General features: G+C 42.1%; 1 protein-coding gene across 11 annotated transcripts in view; it reads right to left on the bottom strand.

Annotated features, from left to right (window-relative positions):
- The window catches only part of ABI2 (abl interactor 2), a 99,413-nt gene that overhangs the window by 56,490 nt on the left and 25,114 nt on the right, over positions 1-17,809 (bottom strand). The gene's annotated exons all lie outside the window — the stretch shown is intronic.

Genomic DNA, 17,809 nt, shown 5'->3' with positions numbered 1-17,809 from the left:
AGAAAAAAAAACATTTATTAAAAGGAACTGACAGACATGAAGGTTTGTCATATGAATTGCACTTGCATCCCTCTAAAGGACAGGAATTTCTACAATTCTACCAAATCAAGTCTATCTCATTATATATTAAAATTACTATTTTTCTTGACCTAAATTTCTTAATTACCCAAAAAAGATTAAGTAATGGTTCTAGTCAAACAGAGTTTCTTGCAATGAAAGGAAATTTTTTGAAGCTGTTATATAATATCCTGTCGCAAGAAGCCTTTAAAAATACACTAGTACCGCTACTAATGCTTAGTTAGCTCTTACACATTGGCTTGGCAGGATTTGGATTAAATTGACAGATGTCAACAAATGTCAATTTCAGCTGATACACTGAAACGGACAAGAACATATCCATCAGCAACAGTCATCACAAGTGCAGTCCCCATCCTTCCCCTCTATGCACCTTGTGCCTCCAGGTATTGGGTGTCACTGGCCCTGCAGCAGCACAGAAAGCCCTCATGGGAGCAACTGAGCAGGGCTGTGACAGCGGAGCTGCAGAGGGTTCCCTGATGATACTGAATCCCTGCAAGTCCAAGTTGCAGGGGAAGCTACAGTCCTGGCAGGGTAGAGCAGAGATCCCAACCAGGGCTGAGAGGAGGAAGATGGTTGCAGGGGAGGTCACCCTGCTGCTGAATGGTCTCCCCAGTGTCTAGGAGTTTGTCCACCTGGCAGTCCTGGCCAGGGGTATTTGCTCTGCCCGGCCAGGACTGCAGCCTTCCCTGCACTTTGTGCCTGAAGAGTGTTGCAGCACAGGGTGCCAACACTGCCCTAACTCCCACCCTTAATTTCATGCAACTGTGAAAATTAGAATTGTTAAAAATCAGGGGAAATTTTTAAATAAAAATCAATAATCAATCATCAAAATTGCAACAAAATAAAAATCTAATTCTGCCATGCCTACTTCTAAAGTGCTTTTCATCAGTAGATCTCAAAGCACTCACCAGTACTCAAAACATAAAATTTCCACAATATTTTTAAATTCATGATTGTTCATTTATCCATTTACAGATGCAAAATGCTCATTACAGAATTCCAATACTCCTCTCTCAACTTTGTGTGCTTTAATTAGATCTTGCAGTAAATGCCTGAAATAATCTGCCAAATAGAATATTCAATTGTTCCAATTATTCAGACCTCAATGAGCTTAAATGGGCTTTAAAAATGGGCTTTAAAATGGAAGTGAGTTTTCACAATGGATGAACTGTAATTGTTTTCCTAAAATGGTAGCAAAAATATTACCATACTAGAAAAATCACTTTAAAATTATTCAATTAGTAGTACATTTTATAAAAAACGTTAATACTCCTACAAGTTTGAATACAGGCAGTCGTCGGACACAATTGGTTCCTGAAAAATCGTGTCTTAAGTCGAAACTTTGTAACATGATTTTTCCATAGGAACAATGTCTGATCGAGCATCGTAAAGTTGAAACTGATGTCAAAGTCAAAACTGACATCGGAAAGTCGAAACAGGATGTCAATTTATAAACGTCGTGAGTGCCGTTCATCGTAATTTGAATGTTGTTAAGTCGAGAACTGCCTGTACTCTTCGCTCTCCTTTTTTAATCAGTCCTCACTTTGTTCAACTTTCAGACAACTGGACATGAAAATTTGACACTAAAAATATTTAGGGATACCAAACCAGAAGATTGCCATTTAAAAATGTAACACAGGCACAGATATTTTGAAACAGATTTAGAATTAATAACTTGCTAAGAACTCATGCCCTCAGGTTCTGCTTTTCTCCTGGAACAGCAGAGGACATCACAAACACCTAAATTAGTTCAAGGAATACAGTTAAAAGCATTGTTTAAGATATGAGAAATGTCAACTGTTGCAAGAGAAACAAATCTGAGATTCTGAACTGATGTCATAAGACTAGATTCTGAACTCTAGTCTTCCATATTAACATATGCCAAAAGATAACAGCCTTTTATTAGGCAATGCCTATTCTCAGCATGGCCACAAAAATAACTCTCAGTGCAGGTACCTTGGTTCTACTATGATTTCAAGTTATTTCTCTTTGTTCGTGCATCAATATCATAAGATAACTGAGAACCAAGACACTATCTACATTTGTTTCTACAGCATCCAGCAAAAAAGACCACTCATTCTGACCAGAGCCTCTGGGCACTACTACAGTGATATAAATATTAAATAATACTAAAAGAATTGACTGCTGCCCCAGAAGACAAAACACTGAATATTGTACTTCTGTGTGTTTCATTCCCCCCCCCCCCAAGAGTTTCACAAATGGGAAGGCAACTCCCATCCTTTCATGTATTTATACCTGCTCCTGTATTTTCCACTTCATGCATCTGATGAAGTGGGTTCTAGCCCATGAAAGCTTATGCCCCAATAAATCTGTTAGTCTCTAAGGTGCCACAAGGACTCCACATTGCTTTTACAAATGGCCTAGTCTCCATGCCCCAATACTAAGCTATATTTAGAATCTAAAGAAGTTTTGCCGCTAACTCTATGTATTTTTCACACAGGCTAATCTTAAAAATTTGATATGTGCCTTTGTTATAGAGATACTAGCCGAATGATTCAGATTCTTATAACGCTACCAAATTGGTCAATGATCTACTTGAGTGCAAATATTTTGTGAAACACTGAATGTAAACCGTGTCTCTCTACTCCAGGAATAATTATTTCCAGGGCCTGAAAAATTTTCCTGACACCCACTGAGGACTAAATTTGCTAGCCTTCACGAAAAATACCTATGTCAACATATATACAATATTTCAGTCTGTCACCACCCATCCCCCAAAATCAACATAATACATCCTCCTCCCAGTCTTAGCAGGTTCCTCTTTGCCCACATATTCAACAATGGCTGTCTACATAGCTCCCTTCTTTCTCCCAGCCTGCTTCCTAGGAAAAGGGATGGCAGCTGCTGTTCAACCACACCAAGGACTATTTCCCAGCTCATAATCCAAAGGGAGAAAACACTGGCCAGACAGTTTTTTGCCAACCCAGCAACGGCAGGAATTGACTAATGTATTTGACAACTACTATGAACACAAGGTGGGGTCCCTACGCAGAAAAAATGCCATGGTAAGATGTCCCCTCTCTAACTTCCCTTCCATTATGACCAGCTGATGGGAAGTGGGTAGAATGCTGTCTCTAGGGCTTTTCATATCCTTCAGCTAGTGTAAGTCTGATGTACTTGAAGATCCACCCCAACCCACCCCAAGAGAAAAGGATAGGACAGGAATGGGGGGGGGAGGGGAAAGAGAGAGAGAGAGAGAGAGAGAGAGAGAGAGAGCAAGCTCTGTCACCTTTCCCCACCCCAAAGCCTTTTGGCTGTAATGGAGATCCACCTACTTCCCTACTCCATTTCCCTGTGAATGACTTCAGCTCAGTTTTCCCAAGCGCATGAAGCATTACAACTGATAAACAACCAGACAATTTCACAGCTCAAAAGATTTGCGAATGGCAATAGTGAAACTGTCTGTAATCCTATTAGTTTTATTCTGCAGCATCTTGGCAATTCTATGAACAGAACCAAAAATGCCAATTTGAATCTACACAGAGAACATTCTGGCCAGCTGACATTAGAAATCTCCAAATGCAACAAGGATTTTTAACCATTTCACAATCATAAGCAGCCAAACTTTTTCAGAACAAGAGACAGGCAATTTATCATTTTAAAAACAGTACAGCCTGTGCTACGACTCCGTTGTTAAAAGAAAAATCTATTAATCTATTTTACGTTCAGGGCCAGCTCCTCAGCTGGTGTAGACTGATGTAGCTCCATTGAAGTCAGCACTATGCCAATTCATACCAATTGAGAATCTGGAGCTTAGGGCTTGTCTTCACTGCAGCATTAGCTCGACTAATAACTCAAGTTCTGCAACTAATCCAATCCCCTCCACACACAAAAATCTGTAGCTCGAGTTAAATGGGGCTTTAAACTCAAGCGAGAAGGCCCATCGAGGAAGTCAGTGCTGAAGCTCAACTGCTGGTGACTCTGGAGTAATGTAGTAGTGATGCAACAGACTAAATTACAACCAAGTCATCATCTGCTAATTCAATTACTCTGTGCAGTTGAGATGGTTCAGTGTGATCCCTCTCACTAAGGGCTTGTCTAGCTTTAAAATGCCACAGCAGCATTGCCACAGCGATAGCACTTCGGCGTAGGCAGTGTCTACACTGACAGGAGTGATTTTCCCATTGGTGTAGGTAATCCATCGCCACACCCTGAGAGATGTAGTTATGCCAACTTAATTTTCTAGTGTAGACCAGACTTAAGTGGAGTAACTCAAGGCTGATCTACACTGAAAAGTTACACTGGCATCACTACATCTCTCAGGTGCAGATAAGCCAACCTAAGGCTATGGCTACACTAGAGAGTTTACAATGACGCAGCTATGCCGCTGTAAGCTCTCTAGTGTAGCCGCTCTAAGACGATGAGAGAAAGCTCTCCCATCCACTTAATTAATCCACCCCCAATGAGCAGCAGTAGCTATGTTGGCAGGGGAAGCTCTCCCACAACATAGCACTGTCCACACTGGTGCTTAGGTCGGTGTAACTTATGTCCCTCAGGGTGGTGGCTTATTCACATCCCTAAGCGACCTACATTATACCAATATAAGTGGTAGTGTAGACATAACCTAAGTCCCTGTGTAGACAGTGTTAGGTCAATGGTCCATGGAAGAATTCTTCTGTCGAACTAGCTAACACCTCTTGGGGAGATGGATTACCTATGCTGACAGAAGAATCCCTCCTGTTGACGTAGGCAGCATCTACACTGAAGCACTACAGCGGTACAGCATCTTATGTATAGACAACCTAAGTGAGCAAACAGTTGCAGTGAAGAAAACTCCTCAACACCAAAATAAAGAAAGCATTTACACATTTTATATTAACATTATCTTGTAACCACTTTTGTAACTACTTTAAGCACAGAAACTTTGTAATATAATACATGCATTTTTGCAGGCCATCTGTTAATCACAGTATTTTGCTCAGCCTCTGAAATTCTTTGAAAGAAAGCTGCACATATTTTGTTTGGCATAGGAACTTGAAACCTCAAAATTTTCACATGTACAGTATAACCTGCAAAATGTGCTGCACATGGAAGTTAATTACAATTGGCATTTGAGTTTACAATTGTCAGCCATCTCTTTGAAAAGCGCTATTAATGACAACATTCCAAAATAACTCAATTTACATCTCTCTAATATTTTGAGAGTAAATGTGGGTTTCATGAAAGTGATAGAAGCTAGCAGCTTTAGCCTGGGCCAAGTATACTGTGAATCTGCCCTCCAGAAGTTTCCCCACACAGCTATATTAAGTACACCTCCATCCTAAGCTCAGATTTGTAATGATCAAAAATGGAGGGTAGAATGAAACCTAGCCATCTTTTACCTCTGAACAAAATATTCTTTAACCCCAAGTCTCCAAAAGAAAAGGCTATATCTAACTGTCATGCAACTTTTCCCCCTTACATCATAGAAATCTAGGACTGGAAGGGACCTCGATAGGTCCCCTAGTCCAGTACTCTGCACTAAGTATTATCTAGACCAGTGGTTTTCAACCTTTTTTTCATTTACAGTCCCCTAAAACATTTCAAACTGAGGTGCAGACCACTTTGGAAATTCAATCTGTGGTCCGCAGACCCCTGCCATAGAAGTTTTAGACCGAAAACTGACTGAAAAAAAAAGGTGAGAGAAGGGGGGAGGTGAGAGAAGAAAAGACTAAGTGACCTCTTAAATGAACACACAACAATGTAGTAAGATAGCCAAAACACTGACATTTGCCTACAAATACTGCCAGGTGAAATGGCACATAACTCTAGAGAGCAGTGATGAAGCCTGTGAGCCATTGTGTAACAATCATGAGCAATTTCCTATAAAAAGAGAACAAAGGAGCAACTGAAATGTTGGAAGGTAAAATAAGGGATATGATGAAATTAACACAATTTCACTTATACAGCTTAAAGAAGCAAAACATGATAGCTCTATAAAAACTAATTCAGAGAGCATTTAAAATAAGATGGAACACACAGCTGAGGTTGACCAAGAACAACAAGGGACTAGGACAAGTAAAGTTGCACAAGTATGAATGAAAAGGACAAATATGTAAAGAAAGCTTTTATCAGTAGATTCAACTAGACAATGGCACAAAACCACCAAGAGAGATCACAGAGACCTATCAATGGAAATGTTGATATTAGATAAAACTCTGGCAAATAATGGATTTTGGTCATTTCCTACCAAAATGTAATTTTTGTGATGATTCAATCACTGGACATTTACACAGTAAAGTTAGACTGAGGGTTATCCAGCTGGAAACTCTGGGCTTCTAAACTGCTAAAGACGAACTGTCACCTCTTAGTGCCTGATGCTAGCAGCAGTCTCAAATTAAATTTTAAAACATTTCTTTAAATATATTTTATAGTTGATACGGACAAGAACAACTTCTGCACGGTTATCTGTCAGGTGGTTGCAGTGCACACAACTTGAAAGGTATTAATGTATAACAAACCGCAGCTAACAATAATCAACATATTTCTTACAAAGAATCACAAATGTAAATTCTCTAATTCAAGCCAACACATTTCACAAGTGTCATTATAGGCATTATAAAGTGCAGTATGTTAGCACAATAATATTTAGATGTCATGAGTAGAAGCAGAAGTTCAACAGGTCAATATGGGATTAATTCCATTCACAGATGAGGTGTCTGGAATCTGATAATCCTCTTTTCCAACACATACAATGACCTTCCATTAACTCCTACCAGACATGTTAAAAACAGGATTTTTAGTAGTGAAACAACAAAACCCATATTTTCTAAACCAAACACTGCAAATCCTTAAGTGAACCTTCCAAAAGAATCTGCAGTGAATCGGACTGAGAAGCCATTACTTTCTCTTGATTACTGCAAAAGGAAGTCCCACTTGTGGCTTCTGTTAAGCACTGGCAAACAGAATTCAGATTTTTACAGAAGTTTCAAGACATATGTAGTGGTCTAGCAGCGGGGTTCCTCTCCATCTGGGTCCGTGGGAGGCCACACCGCCTCACTACACACCTCTACATCGCCCACCAGGGGAAATTCGCGGGGCAACAGGAGTCTCTAGCTCAGGCCTGTTTTCAGGGGGCGAGCAATAAACACAGTGAATTAGCCCAGGCCCTCAGTCAGGGCAATAGGAGTCTAGGGCTCAGGCCTGTGGTCAGGGCTGAGCAGTGAACACAGTTAGATGGCCCAAGCGCCGAGCCAGGGCAGGGCAACACGAGTCTGGTGCTTGGGCCTGCGGTCAGGGCCGAGCAGCAGACACAATCAGGGAGCCCGAACCCTTAGTCAGGGCGGGGCAACAAGCATCAATATCTCAGGCCTGTAACCAGGGCAGAGCAGCATGGGGTTCGGGGATCCTCTCTCCGACTAACACTGGCTCCTTGGCCAAGAGAGGGGGAGACTACCACCTCAGGGTTGGGGTAGCAGGGGGGGACACAGGCCCACCTGTTCCACTGCGTCCTGGCCCAGGACCCTACCAGTGGCAGAGCAATCTGCCATTGGGTCAGTGGGGATCCTGACCATAACACTATGACCTAATCTCCGGCAGCGCTGCAGCCAGATTAGGGTCGGCTTCCCCTGGGCCACTTCCTAACTCCCCCTCAGGGTGTACCTGGATCGGTAGGGAGTCCTCCAGATTGTCCGGGTAGAAGGCCTGTGGTAATCCTGGCCACTTCTCTGCGATCGGGTCAGGAGGCGGCTCTGACCAGTTCTCAGGAGCCTGCGGCAGTCTCCCAGCTCAGGAGCAAGCAGGAGGCGTCTGGCTCCTCTGGTGGCTGCCGCCAACTGAGCTCCCAGGCCCACCTTTTATACTTCCTGTCCCGCCCACTGACTTCCGGTGGCAGGGGTGGGGGCGGGGGGTGGGAGGAAGGCAAAGCCTGGCTCTGCCCACCAGGGCTCAGTGAGGGGTTCCTCTCCCTCTGCAGCCGTGCAAGGCAATATATTCACTACAACAGGGGTTGGCAACCTTTCAGAAGTGGTGTGCCGAGTCTTCATTTATTCACTCTAATTTAAAGGTTTGACGTGCCCGTAATACATTTTAACGTTTTTAGAAGGTCTCTTTCTATACGTCTATAATATATAACTAAACTATTGTTGTATGTAAAGTAAATAAGGTTTTTAAAATGTTTAAGAAGCTTCATTTAAAATTAAATTAAAATGCAGAGCCCCCCGGACTGGTGGCCAGGACCCGGGCAGTGGCCACTGAAAATCAGCTCGCATGCCACCTTCGGCACGCGTGCTATAGGTTGCCTACCCTGCACTACAACATATTAAAGCCATCTACTAAGGAGGTTCAAACAAACAGCAACATTCAATAAGCCAACTTTATTAATACACTGAAATGCTGAATATAATGGTGGCAATGCCACATTGCTCTTTGGCTATGTTTTTGGAAGAACAGTCAGGTCCTTACCCAGCCCCTTCATTTATAAATGTTGACAAACTCCCTGGAATAAGTTGCCTAATGAAATAGATGCCTAATGAAAAAATCTTTGAGCAGACAAGGCAGTCTTTTTTAGTATAATTAAATATTTTACTGAAGTTTCTTTTACTAGACACAAGGTATTCATTAGCCCAACCATGTATTTTCTGAGGACCTTCCGAGAGCTACAGAAAATGTCAACAAACAGAGAACTGAAAGTCATTAATTCACTAATTATACCAGGATAACCAGAAAATTAGATATCTATTAGAGAAATTAGGGAGCAAATATTTAACAAGTTTCTGTTTTAAACAGACCATTTTTATTAATGAGGTTTGCTCTGGAATACACACACACACACACACGATGTGTGTGTTAGAAGTCTCAAAGGTACCAAGGATCAGCAGGTGGCAAGCCAGGGTTGATATGTATTGGCCAGGCACCTAAAATATCCCACATTACAAAGCATCTTCTCTGCCCAATCAAAAGAGTGAGTAAGCTTTTCTGCATTCAATGCCACCAGAAGCACTCTCTCCTGCCAAGTCTCTATCTGAGAGCACCTAACTTATTGTTCATTCAAAAATACCACTTCTATACTTTGATAGGCCAAGTATTGTGTATAAATATTAAGTCACTTGAGTCAACTTCTGGTATTTTAAGATCCAATAAAACTCAACAAAAAAGGGGAAACTAGGATTACTGTCAAAATATCATGCTTCTGAATATTCAAAAATTAACCCCAGACATCCCCTTTGGGCTAAGATTGATTGGCATCTTCCATAGTCATTAAATTTGGCCTAAAATATCAAGAATCATTGTATAGGCTTGTAGATTTATGTGCTCATTTATTTTTCCAGGACAGAACACTTCACACTACCACAAACAGAGATAAAACATAAATTTAATTTTGCATAGCAGCTGATTTCATAGAACAAGGGTTCTCAAAATGCATTGCACCGTCTGACAACAAAAATTACTACACAACCCCAGAAGGGGGGATTGAAGCCTGAGCTCACCCAAGCCCCACCACCCCTTTCGGGGGGACCAAAGCCAAAGCCCAAGGGGTTCAGCACCAGGTAGGGGGCCTGTAACCTGAGCCCCACCGCCCAGCACTATTCAGGCTTTGGCTTCAGCCCTGGGTGGTGGCGCTTGGGCTTTGGCCCCAGCAAGTCTAATGTCAGCCTAGACGACCCAATTAAAATGGTGTTGCAACCCACTTTGAGGTCCTGATCCACAGTTTGAGAACTACTGTCATAGAACAAACTATAGAAGCCATGAAAAAATACCAATCATCACATACACATGTACAAAGTTACTAATATCTTACATGATAAGGGCGATAAGTATGCAAATAAATGGAGAGAAACTTCTGTTATTTTGATGCTACACGAAAATATCTGCTTCAACTAACAATGTTAGGGTTATTAGTTTAGAGCATGCTCAAATCCCAAGGCTTGGTCTACACTAAAAAGTTAGGTTGAGGTAGGTAGATCGCTCAGAGGTGTGTGAAAAATCCATTGACCTAGCTACCGCTTTTCAGAGAGCATACACACTACATGATCTGTCAACCCCAACAGTCCTCCAGCAGCTGTCCGACAATTCCTCTGTCCCTGTGACAACAGCCGCTCTGTTCACAATTTGGAACCCCACCTCCCAGCTGTCCGACAATCCCCCTCGCCTCTCCCTTAAAACCCTTAGTGTTTCTGAAAAGCCTGTTTCTGATCATCTTGGCATATCTACTAGGCTACCCTTATTGTGTGCATCCGAACATGCCAGCTCCACAAATGGAGAGGTACTAGATGTGCACCTCTTTGGAGCAGTCAAGAAGTGTTGGATCTCTTCAGCCTGTGAGGAGAAGAGGCAGTGCAAGCACAGCTACTGACCAGCCATAGAAACACCAACATCTACAAGCAGACTGCATGGGGGATGCTGGCAAAAGGGCACAACAGAGATCAGCAGCAGTGCCAGATGAACATGAAGGAACTACGCCAGGCATATCAGAAGGTGAGGGCGGGCAACAAGAAATCTAGTGTCGTCTCACAGACTATGAACAGCATCCAATACCTGGCAGGAATCCCACTAGCACCCCTGATATGACTGAACACTTTAGAAGAGCCTGAGGTTGAGACCCCTGCCACAACAGTTGGGGGTACAACATGCCACAAGTCAGACCCATGCTACAAAGTCAGAAGTTGTTTGAAACTCCTCTGGAGTAAAGCCAGTTCTTCCAGGCGAGCACAGAGGAACCTGCTAATGAAGGGAAAGGAAGCTCAGGTAAGTTTATACATACCATAAATTATTCCTCAGTGGATTTCCCCCTTTTTGTTGCCCAAAACCGCATCTACCTCTATCTCTCCCTCTCCCCAACTGCCTGCCACCCTTCTTTGCCATTTAAAAATGGTGCTCATCCCATTCACAACTTTAGAAAAACAAAGGCATTGACTTTTGATTGACTACTTTACAGTTATAATGTGTTAGAAAATAAAATATTAGAGAATAAATTCAAAAAAGTAGTATGACAGCCCGATTACACAATCCACATCAGATAAGTGTCCTGTGCTTGGGCGGAGGTAGAAGAAACAGTCAGCATCTGTTTTTCAATTCTTTGGTTTGTTGGGCCAGGCAGCAAAAGCCATGCAAATGTCCTTTGTTTATATGAATAGGGATGTCCCTTTTGTCCCCTTGGGAGCTCAATGAAACTTTCATTATGATACTGTACAATTCACTCTCAAACACTTCTAGGAATGGCAGCCTTGTTTCTTCCCCCATGATAGGAGACCTTCCCACACCACTCTGCAACGAGTTCAGATGGCACGACAGTCCAGTCGTAAAGAGGCTAACACCTTTCAGCCACCAGTAGCAGCTGACTCCTTTAATGCCTTTGTCACCCTCAGGAGTGAGATATCAGCCAAGCTTACGTCCGCCAATGAAAATATTACCAATATTGACTGCACTTGTCCCATACCCAATTTTTAAAGCTTCCATGCACCAGAACACACACACACACACACACACACACACACCATCACTATGATAGGCTGTACTCACCATGGTTTGAGCTAAAGAATGGTGCTGCAATCACACACGCAAAAGCCAGAAGTGACAATCAGTATATCTTATTAAAGGTATTTATGGGAGTTTTGAGACCTCTCTCTCTTTCCTTAGTGACTATAAATCTAATAGCTTATCTGTCTGTTTTAATCAGTAGCCTCCGGCATGGTGGCCTTGAAAGTTCCTCCTCCACATCTGCTTAATGTCTCTCAGTGCTCAAAAGAAGAAAGAAAAGGACTAGGGAGGATACATTCGGCAAGGCCCTCCAATCCTCCACGGCCTCGGACCATGAACACAGCGCTTAGAGGGACCATATGATTAGCCATGGAGAATGGACTGAGAATGGAGAGATCAGCTGCTGCAGGAAAGGGAAAAGGACCAAAATGGGAATTAGGAAATACACCAAGACATCATGGGTTTGCTCAAGCAACAAACACAAATGTTGCAGAAGACTGCTAACATGTCTAAAGACCATCAACTACGCAGTCTTTCCAATCCTTGGATAACTCAAAGGCAACTGCTTCTTATAACCCCTAACCCAACACATGCCAACATCGTGTACATTCCTACCACGTCAAACCGGGGGAAAATAAGGGGAACTACAGCTACACATAAACAGACCAATGAAAACCACAGGCTCAGACAATAAGTTATGTACTTCTTAGACTGCTTTTACCCTGTTTTTTTTTGCACTTCACTTTTGTTGACTACTTTTCACAAAACAAATCTCTATTTTTGGAAACTGAATGTCTATTACTGTACAACAAATACTACAGAGTTAATAGTGGGAAGCAATAACCCCTCTCTCCCTGCCTCAATACGTAAAAGTTCACACTAAGCATTATCGAATTCATGGGGGGGGGGGTAGCAACCCACCATATTTAATAGTTTACACCAAGCACTACAGAATTCAAAGCAAGAGAAACCCATCCATGATCACGGTTTCATAAAGTGTTCATCAGACAACACTAATGTGCCTGTCTGTTAAAATGGTCTTAAGGCCTCACTCAGCCATACTGTTCCATGGTGCCCTCTTCTAATAGCCTTTGTATCTGGCTGTTCAAGTTCTGCAGACAGTCAGTTCACCTCACTCGTCCACCCTGGCAGCAACTTCTCCCCCTCTGCTTCACAGATGTTACACTGCATGGAGCTGTACCAAAACCCATTCTACATCTGCTGAGCCGGTAACTGAATCTTTCTTCAGTGCTGTTGAGATGGCCACTGTTTAGCTTCATAAGCCCAGGGAGCAAAGAGCTGGCTGCGTATTCCAGAATCACTATTGGCATTTCAACATCATTAGTGGTAATAAGCCCACTGGGCAAGAATGTCCCGGCTTGCAGCTTTTTGAGAAGTCCTGTTTTCTTAAAGGTGAGAGCATCAGACAGCTTCGCTGACTAGCCCACTATGATGTCCATGATATGCTCCAATTGATCCACCAGCCCTTGCATAACCATTGAGAAGTAGCTCTTTCTGTTGAAGTATTCAGTGGCAAGGTGAGCTGGCACCAGAATAGGGATGGGTGTACCATCTATCGCTCACCACAGTTGAGGAACCCTATTGCTGCAAAAATCTATCCACTGTTTCCTGCACTCTATGGAGAGTCACAATCCTGTGTAGTCGGAGACGATCAATGACCTTACGTATTTGGATCACAATGCTCTCTGCTATGGATTTTCCAACTCTAAATTGATTGCCAACTGACTGTTAGAAATCTGGCATTGCAAGCTTCCAGAGCTTAATTGCAACTCACTCTTCCCCACTCTCAATGCCACTCAAACCCTTCTATTCCTGTTGCAACTGGTGCCATGGAGGTCAGGCCAAGCCCTAAAATTCTGAAAAAGCTAGTTTTCAAATAAATGTATAAAAAAATCTAATACTAATTCTGTCATTTTCTTAAGTAATGAAAAAGATTTAGCAGTCCTCTAAAATAGTTACTGCATATTTTAAAAGTGCCAAAGAAGCCAATACCAAACAACCACACTCAATGTGTAGTCTGTGTCAAGAGCATCAATCCAACACATGTCATAGAAACAACAACAAATGATCACTCTGCACTGGCATCTAATCACTTGCCCCATTGTTTCATGCCGCTAATACTGGTAAATCTGCTATTTCCGTCAGAAATGGTGAGGGGACACTGGTGACATCTTTCAGTACATTCACAAAAAACATGAAAGACTTTAGTTTTCACATACATATGCTTTACTTCGATCAAAAGCTGCAAGTTTTCTTTCTCTGAAAGGCTGAAAATCATGCTTATGCTTTCACTGTGCTGATGCAGTGTCCACATGGAGCATTATCACTCAGCAAACTGGCGTGCTGTAGATTCACATCCTGACTTGCATGACAGTAACTTGTCATGTGGACAAGACCTTAGATGAAAGCTGGCCTGTATAATCTTTACTTCTCGATGATACACAAGTCAAAGAAAATAGCACAGCTTTCTGAGTGCAGCCATATACAGTGGTGACATTCAGAAAGAAGCTATAGTATACTAAGAAAATCTGATAGGGGATGCAATACTACAGAAGTAAAGTGCATCAGAAGTCAACTCATTTTTTTTTCTGAAAGTCACTGACACAAATATGGATTCAACAATGACTTTACAGTCACTTTTTGGAACAGAAATGCACTTAAATTAAAGCAAATCAAAACCCCCTATTACATTCACATAGTCATAAGACCTACATTTACAGACATCCACAATGGAATGAACATGACAGACTTTACAACCCTGTTAAGAGAGCTGACAACACCTTCCAATTTAAAGGGGTGCTATCTATTTAAATTAAGTATTAGCCAGAGTGCAGGGGTTTGTATAATCCAGGGGTCGGCAACGTTCGGCACGCAGCTCGCCAGGATAAGCACCCTGGCGGGCCGGGCCAGTTTTATTTACCTGCTGACGTGGCAGGTTCGGCCGATCACGGCCCCCACTGGCGGTTTGGCGCCCCGGGCCAATGGGGGCGGGCGAGCGATGTGCTGGCCGCGGCTTCTTGCCGCCCCCATTGGCCCGGGACGGCAAACCGCAGCCAGTGGGGGCCGCGATCAGCCGAACCTGCCGCGTCAGCAGGTAAATAAAACTGGCCCGGCCCGCCAGGGTGCTTACCTGGCGAGCCGCGTGCTGAACATTGCCGACCCCTGGTATAATCACTAAGGTTATTTCTCAATATTCTACAGTGACTATACCTATCTCTGTATTCTGACTACTATAAAAATTCCTCTGCTCCATTTATTCATGTTTATTACAATAGTGCCTAGGGACCAACCAAGAACATTGTACACTGCCTTGCACAGTGGAACCCAACATAGAACAAGAGACCCTGCCACAAAGAATTTACAACCCTCAAAAGCCCTTGTGCATATTACTGACATCGAACATGGTCAATTCAACCTCAAAACCCTTTCCCACTTTGTCAACACAACCCCTTTCAATATCCATCCTTCCCCTTCTGCCTTGGGACTTAAAGAAATCTGATCACTCACCTTTATAGGTAACTACATTTTCAATTAATTATATTTACTATCTGGAGTTATGAGGGGTGTCAGAAGTTCAAGTGGTCAAGCTTGTGGGCATATGGATGCCTAATTCTGAGGGCAGTACATAAAATAGAGGGTTTTATAATAACTCAAGTACAGGTAATTGCATAATCACTCATCTACATAATGAGATTCCAGGATTGTTACCTGACGACTAGAATGCCTGAAAAGTCAGCAGGAAGTCATGGAAACAGCTACAAGCATGGTTTTAAGCTCTTTGTTCAGAATATCACTGGGTTGAATCATCAGTGGGTTTTGCAGTCTGTTAGCATCCACATTTTTTATTTCTCTGCCATTCTGACTTATGAATTACACCAATATCATGTACAGTTCCAGTAAGGCATGTATCTATGCCATGCCAAGAGTCCTTGATCACTACGCTATCAAGCCAACCATCCTTACTCTACAGCTAATTTGCATGCAACAATTTCACTGGTTGTATGATGGAGACTGCACAGATAGCGGATTAATTGGCCTAACTGCTGCAGTTCTTGAAAACCACCCACACACCACCACACAACACACATGGCCTCTCACCACATCACGTACCTCAATCACCATCTGCATAAACCAACATAAAATCTTCCAGGCACAGCACACGCTCACCTACACCATAAAGCTACAATCTTGAGTGGCTAAGCCATAGGCCATCACTAGTTGGGAAATAACCATACTGGGATTACACAAACCCCTGAACTCATTGTTCAATTCTTTAAAAATCACACATTCTTGTTCACTGCTTTATAAAGTTATTGCTAATGCAGCCCGAGAGCTGGAAGGATATACTCAAGGAAACAAAATGTCTTCAGATACATATCAAGTATCTCACATTAGAACAGAGGTTCTCAAACTGGGGAAGCAGGCCCCCTTGGTGCGAGATGTATGGAATGTATTATGAACGGGAACATGAGAAGCTTTAGGGCTGAGGGAAGAAAACTTACTGCACACATTTTACCCACAGCAATGAATAACTAGCAAAGCTGATTCCTCCAGACATATCAGGTCCTCAGATGGCGCTGTGCATTTGACTCTATATGGTGCTGTGGCGGATTTCTGTTAAGCTTGCATAGCATTATACAAAGTCATTGCCATCTGCAAGTTAATCTGTTGCTACGACACTGTGTGCACATTTCATTGTAAGTAACAACCACAAATCGCAGTTTTGCTTTTGCTCATTACAATGGATCGTTGGCTCTGTTTGAATCAATGCTTTACTCTTTTTAATATTTAGTGAGAGTTGCATATGGATTTTTTTTATCGCTATATGTACTTGTGTGGTGGTAGGGGAGGTGTATACTACTACAAACACAAAGAAGGGGTGTGCGATCAAATTAGTTTCAGAACCACTGCATTATAATAAAGTATATTATAAAAAATCTGACAAAGAAAAGTATAAGCCAAAACCAAATTTCACATCACATGTATAACATTTGTGAGGTAACAGTATTTTCTGTAGGATCCACAGGGCCAATATTTTGCCCTCAAGTTAGGAGAGTCTTGGAATACTGCAGGAACAGTATGATCTGCCCCAGAGTAGTGGGAATGGAGAAAAGTGATGTCTCTATGTGGCTACATGACCACTTTCAGCAGATGACAGAAAGGTAACTACAAAGGATTGATGCAGGGTCTTAAAAGTACCATGTATAAAACCAAGGTGATGACCGACCCAAGACTAAATTCTAAAAACCAAACCTGGAATCTGGTGGCCTTATAAAGCCACTATGTTTGCATAAAAGTACTAGTTGTGCTGTGCTTGCTAAACTATCACTTACTTACCAACCTATAAATATGTTCTTCAAGGTTACCAAAGAAGCTTCTCTTTCATGACTATGCTCATTAGCAGAAAATTTTAGCCATTCTTTTCTCAAACTATTTTATTCCTCAGGCAGGACAATAATGCAGGACATTTTTTTTAAATATTCTGAACCTGCTGTTTCTAAAGATCACACTTCAAAATGACAGCTCAGTAGAAAAATATTTATTCTATAGGTGTCTGAATGTAACACCACATAATCACCACTCCTCTGCTTTGGTAATCCAGGATCCTTTAAACAAGAGTTAATGTAGAAGCTTGGAAGGACTGTTATTTAGCAATTTCAACCAACAGCAACATGTGCTTCCCTGTATTTCAAACTGGGTCAAGTTTTTGCACCGGCAAGAACTATAACTCAACTAATAATTATGTAAAATGCAATGACTAACTAGATTCATAACAGCCAGGGGCTGAGAAACTCACTCATCCAGGGCAAGTAGGAAGTTTCTTCAGGCAAGTGCCATCAACTTCTACAGAGTCATTTCATTTAAAAACTAAGCCTTTTGCCCTTTATATGTGTAAAGATATATTTGGTTCATATTTTAAAGATAAATAAATGCAATGCCAACCTTGACTCTGCAACAGACAGTTTTCAGAGCTGCTTCTAGGAACTCTATAGACAACAATGAAACTGACAAACAGGTTAATTTAATTCTGATGCTGCTAAGAAACTCTACAAGTAGAAACAGGGGCAGACACTAACTAAGACAAGACCAGGGAGAGGAAAATAGCAGAGACATCTCTATGCAACAGCCACAGAATTGAGAGCAGAGTAGAGTGGTGAGAACACAAACCCTCTCCTCCCTTCTGGCAGGGAGAGTGTAATTTGTGAAGGCCTTCCAATGTATTTGACATATACTACCAGGTAGCTGATGAAAAAGAGCCATCAAGCAGAACCCACGACATGAATCCCAGCAG

This window comes from Trachemys scripta, chromosome 11 (genome assembly GCF_013100865.1).
Source record: "Trachemys scripta elegans isolate TJP31775 chromosome 11, CAS_Tse_1.0, whole genome shotgun sequence".
Taxonomy (NCBI): domain Eukaryota; kingdom Metazoa; phylum Chordata; order Testudines; family Emydidae; genus Trachemys; species Trachemys scripta.
Note: the sequence above shows the minus strand (reverse complement) of the source record. Positions and strands in the feature narration are given on the sequence as shown.